Below are 6,071 nucleotides of genomic sequence, written 5' to 3'. Positions count from 1 at the left end.
ACCATCTAGCAGATAAAAACATGCTGCAAAGTCTTTAATCACCAAGAATGATTTCAGTATATCCACTGCTCACTAATTTTAAAAATCAACTTTCAGTATTTTGGAAAGATTTTCAACCAAAGTTGGAAACAGGATTTTGTTTCAGTTAATCCTTTGTCAATCAAAAAAAGAAAGAAAGAACTAATAAGAAACCTATAATTCCTTGAAAATTCTGCTTAATTGAGGTTTCCTTGCATATAGAATTCTTTTCTGGTAAGGAACAACTAACAAAATAATTATATTCCTGGCAAAATATCTGTTAGGAAATTCCTCCTAAATGGCAATTTCTCTGCTGAATTTAAAATGTGATTTGATTTACAAAAGTATGATTTTCAGACTGGGTGGAAATCTGTCTGTTGTATGAAGCACACCCAGCTGGTTCACTTCCTGCGCCTTGGGACCCTGCTGTGTTCTTCCAAAGGTACATTTGCAGCCAAAGAACAGCTTAGATCCTGGGAAATGCTGCTTCAATAACATTTTTTTGGAGAAAGAGCTGAGATATTTCTTCTCTCTCTGCATTTGGATTCAGCCAATATCTCATTTTAAATAGCCTATTTTCAAAGGCACTAGACACAGGAAGGGGAAGGGGAGTGCAGTCAGCAAATTGAAACTCATGGGGGTCTGCCCTGGTGCCTGGGCTTCCTGCCACGCCTCCCGGTCCCCTACAGGCCACACAATCCATGGTTTTCTTAGACTGGCAAAGTTGACCTGCAACAGCTGAATCCTGCCAGTTTTGAGAGCTGCAGATTGTGTTTGTTGGTAAGTAAAGGCATTATTGCTTATCAACCACACATCCTTTCTCAAGTGCAGAATGTCCCGTATGGTGTGCAAAATTCTGTGTTGGAAATATCCCCAAAGAGCTCTGAGCGGGAATTCCCAGTGAGCTCAGTTTTCATTATATCCAATTATCTATTTGTGGTATCTCTCGACACTGCTTGTAATTGACTACTTGATGATTATTATGTTGTTTTATTCCTTGCCACAACTAATGAAGAGATTCACAAACTTGGTTTAAGACCAAATCCTAGGTTCAAAGATGGAACTAAATGAGGATTTGCCTCTAAGTCACTCAGTGATTCTCAAACTAGCTTACATTAAAATCACCAGGAAGTCTTATTAAAACACCCCTAGAGTTTTTGATTCGGTTGGTCTAGTTTGGGACCCAGGAATTTGCATTTCTAACAAGTCTCCAGGTAACACTAATGCTGCTGACCACACTTTTGGTGAACCACTGTTGTAAACAAATCCTCTGTTTTGATGAGTGCAAAAATTTACCCAGTGTGCACAGATAAAGCTGGCTTCAGAGCACCAGCCCAGCCCAGGCACCCTTCAACTCAGAAACAGAGAAAGAAAATGGACCATTCCTTGCTCAGGAAAGAAGAGGGAGTGTAGGTTTCCACATCTCCAAGTAAGGAGATCCTAAAGGAAAGAGGAAGGACCTGGAGGAGATAGGTTGGACCTAAGCAGTTTGGCATGGGATATTTCTTTCATTGGTTCCCATGGAGAGTAAAGAGCTGGTTTCCCAAGCACAAATGAACAAGGGGGGAATGAAACATTTTTTTTTTCCCCAAATTTGACTCCAAATTCATTGTAATTATATAGTTCAGATATTTGTACATGAATTCAAAATTTTGTGTAATAACTAATTATATTATCTCTTGAGAGGCAGTCGGGGGTTAGGCTTGGTACCAGGGATTGAACCCAGGGCCATTTAACCACTGAGCCACATCCCCAGCCCCTTTTTAATATTTTATTTAGAGACAGGGTCTCGCTGAGTGCCTCACTAAATTGCTGAGGCTGGCTTTGAACTCACAGTCCTCCTGCCTCAGCTTCCTGAACTGCTGGGATTATAAACGAGCCACTGGGTATTACCCATCTTTCTTATATTTTAAGGCCTATAGTTTTTAACTAGTTTAGCAAACAGTCTGTTCATCAAAGGGAGAAAGTCTAGTTACAAAATGGCATTTGCATAAAAGATCTGTGCTCCAAAAGAGTATTTTTCAAAAGGTCCTTTCTAATACTAGAAGAAAAGATTATCATCCCCAAGCACTCTTATGCTTATGGTATTCAATTTATGTATGTGCATTATTGCTTATACATAAGCCAATCTGATAACAGATACTCAACAACAGTATCTCCCAGGAAGTATTCATTTGTCACCATTCAGAGTCACCTAATCATTTGTTAAACCAGTTGTGGGTTAAGCAACCTGAAAAAGCCTTGGCTGTCTACCTCCCCACCAATCCAGGCCCTCTTAAATTCATTATGCCTGAATTAATACAAACTCCTCTTCATTTATCTTTTTTTTTTTTTTTTTGGACTAGGGATTGAACCCAGGGCACTTCACCACTTAGCTACATCCTCAGTCCTTTTTAACTTTTGTTTTGAGACAGTCTTACTAAATTGCTGAGGATCTCACTAAATTACTGAGCCTGGCCTGGAATTTGTGTTCCTCCTGCCTCAGCCTCCCAAATTGTCTTCATTTATCTTAATGGGCCAAGATCATCCCTATTTCAAACTTTTCATAGCTACTCTACATTTCCAATGTCATCTCTCCATCCCCTTAGGCATCCAGATATGCCCAAGAATGCTTCACTATCACGGTAGTAACTCAACATATTGCTCCAGATTAATATTCCTAAAGCAACACTTTTTTTTTTTCATGAAAACTATTTGTTTAAAAACTTACAATGGTCATTCACTGCCTATAGGGCTTAGTTCTATCTCCTCTCTCTAATTACTCCCTAAATGAGCACTTGACCCCAGAATATCAGTCACATACCAGCAGCACCAATTAGACAATGTACTTTTTGTATGAGGAGAAACGAAACTTCAGACAGAGCAGAGCCTATACTACATCTAGGAGGTCTTGATAAATGCTGATTTAATTGAATTGGTTCGTGATCTTTGATTCTTAGAATCTTTGATGTTCTCAGAATCAAGTTTCTATGTTTCTCACAAGGATCTCTCATTGTTTACTTTTTTCTGCTTAATACAAACACAATTTAGTTCTGCTTTGGAATTACTCTTTCAATCTCACCAACTATTTGATTAAATGAACATAGATTTCTTTGTGTATTTGATGACCAAAAATATGCACAGACAGGAAAATCTGTGTAAAGGGTTTGTGCCAGACAGCCTCTAAGATGGCCCCCACTTGTCTCTCCTGGTATTCAATCATGTGCAGTCTCTACCCTTGTACAGGAACTAGATCTATGACTTGCTTCTTGATGAGTAGACTATGGCAGAAGTGATGAGATATTACTCCCAAGATCAGGTTATAAAATGTCTGTCACTTCTGTCTTGGGGGATGCATTATTTAGCTTTCTGTCCATGTAAGAAAATACCTGAGAAAAATCAACTTAAAGGAGAAAATGTTTATTTTGGCTCATAATTTCAGAGGCCTCAGTCCATGGTCACTTGTCCCTTCCACCAGGGGCCTGATGTGAGGCAAAACATCACAGTGGGAGCATGTGGCAGAGCAGACCTGTTCACCTCATGCTAGCTGGAAAGCAACAAGAAAGAGATCAAGGAAGGGTCTAGGGACAAGATATACCATTCCAGATCCTGACTCCAGTGACCCATTTCCTCCTCCTAGGCCCTATCGTCTACAGTTTCCACCATCTCCTAATGACCCATTCAATTATGAGCCCATCAGTGTACTAATTCATTGATGAGATCAGAGCCCTCATGTTCTACTTTCCCAAAGCCCCATTCCCGAAATTGCTGCATTGGGACCAAGCCTTCAACACATGAGTCTTTGAGGGACATTCCTGTTCCCAAGTAGAAGAGGGGCTCAGCCTTGCTCTCTCTTGGATCACTTGCTCTGGGGAAAGTCAGCTCCTCTTTCTAAGGCAGCCCTGGGAGGCTCACATGCATGAGTTCGTAAGCAGGTCTTCTAAGGCCTCTCAGTAGGCACAGAAGTGAGCTTGGAAGGCAATTTTCCAACCAGTTGAGTCTTGAGATAACTTCTGCTCTGGCCAATGCTTGCCTTTCAGTCTTGTAAGAGTCTCTGATCTTGGATCACCCAGTTAAGCTGTTCCTGGATTCCTGACACAAAAATTGGAGAAAGTAAATGCTTATAATTTTAAGCCTCTGAGTTTTTTGTGTTGCTTTTTTTTGGGGGGGTGCATTATATATAGTTATATAGTAGTAGATAACTAGTAATTAAGTCACATTTAGACTTATATCCATATATAATAACCATAAAGAAGAATTAGGCTTTTAAGGATAGTCCGGAAGTATCTGGAATTATCTCCGAGGAACTCTAATTGTGAAGAAAGAACTTTTCTATAGCTATCTGGGGTCAGAAATAACTGCTTAAATAAAGGCTGTCTGCTTCCTCAGGCTACTTGGCAACAGAGTTCTCAGCTCAAGAGGGAACTGATACTTCCCTGAGAACAATCTGTTTGTCAAGCACACTTCCTAATACACACACACACGCACACACACACACACAGGCACTTTTCTTCACACACATACTTGTGCCCATACATATAATACTCACACACAAATTTGCCCAGAAATTGTTAAAAATTAATTAATTAGGGGGCTGGGGTTGTGGCTCAGTGGTAGAGCGCTCACCTAGCATGTGGGAGGCCCTGAGTTCGATCCTCAGCACCACATAAAAATAAATAAATAAAGGTATTGTGTCCAACTACAACTAAAAAATAAATATTTAAAAAAAATTAATTAAAAAAAAATAACCCTGCAACTGGCTTCTAGAAGTTGAGGATGTGCAGAGAACCTTGAAGCTGTGGAACTGCAAGAAAATGGGACTTTTGGAGCCACAATGAGCCATGGTGAGGATTAGATAAAATAATGTGTGTGAGTGACCTAGGTACCAGACAACAAAAGTGTGCTAAGCCAGGCTTGGTCACATCACCACCCACTTCAGTGCGGTGGCTTCCCCCTTTGCCTCTCCTCCTTCTTCTCCTTTCCCTCCTCCAGTCACCATTGCCCTAGTTCAGTCCTCCTGTTTTTTTAGTTTCTGTGATCTAGAAAAATCTGCTTTCATATCCTTTGGCTTAACTGAAGTGATTTGAATAATAACTTAAGCCTGGTTTTCTCAAAGACTTGAATGTATTAATAAGAATTAATAAGACATTTTTTCCCAGATGCTAAAAGCCATTTACCTATCCTGCTACCATTTGCGTGCTCTGGAGTCAGACTGCCTTTACTGAAAGTCCACCTTCCCCCACTTAACTGCTGTATGACTGGGGAGAAGGACTTAGCACTTCTACATTTATATTTTTCCCATCCTTAGCCTCCATAACATCCAGCCTCCCAGGGCAGGGGGTGCAGAGTGCATGCTTAACATGCACAAGATTCAGTTCAATCCAAAGCACCAAAAACCAAACATACTAAGCAGAACAAAATTCTCTCAGTATTGTGGTAAAGATAAAGTGAGAACATCCAGATCACATTCTCAGAAAGCTCTATACCCTGGAATGTAAGCTGTGTGAGCCCAGAGACTATCTGCTAAGCTCATGACTGTGCCTTATAACCTAAAACAGAGCACTGTGCAAAGTAGAAGTTCAAATACTTGTTGAATGAATGAGCACATAAGATGCATGTAGATGCTAATTATTTTTTTAGTACAAAGATCTACAAGTAAGGAAACAGATTATCCACTTTTCTTCAAAAAAATTAAAGAGATAAGAATCCTTCCAAATTTATTTTATGAAACTAGCATTACCCTGATATCAGTCAAGGAGACTAAAGAATAAAAAATTATAGATCAACATTGCAGATAAACATAGATGCAAAAATCCTCAAAAATTTATAGCAAACCAAATTCAGTAGCACCTTATAAGGATTATATACCATGAGCAAGTGGGATTCATCCCTGGGATTCAACATATACAAACTGATAAGTGTAATCAATCATATTAATAGAATGAAAGACAAAAACATGATCATCTCAATAGATAATATCTAATATATACTGTCTCATTGTATATATTACAAACTTAGCAAAACTATATAATATTTCTGTAATGACATCATGTACAGTTTTAAAAAAAAAAAGA

General features: G+C 39.3%; 1 non-coding gene across 1 annotated transcript; it reads left to right on the top strand.

Annotated features, from left to right (window-relative positions):
• Positions 1–4,592: 4,592 nt before the first annotated feature.
• On the top strand, positions 4,593–4,665 carry Trnaa-agc (transfer RNA alanine (anticodon AGC)). Its single transcript has one exon. It is a non-coding gene; the product is annotated as a tRNA-Ala (tRNA).
• Positions 4,666–6,071: the final 1,406 nt, after the last annotated feature.

Source organism: Callospermophilus lateralis, chromosome 6 (genome assembly GCF_048772815.1).
Source record: "Callospermophilus lateralis isolate mCalLat2 chromosome 6, mCalLat2.hap1, whole genome shotgun sequence".
Classification (NCBI taxonomy): Eukaryota; Metazoa; Chordata; class Mammalia; order Rodentia; family Sciuridae; genus Callospermophilus; species Callospermophilus lateralis.
This window is presented reverse-complemented; position numbering and strand designations above follow the sequence as displayed.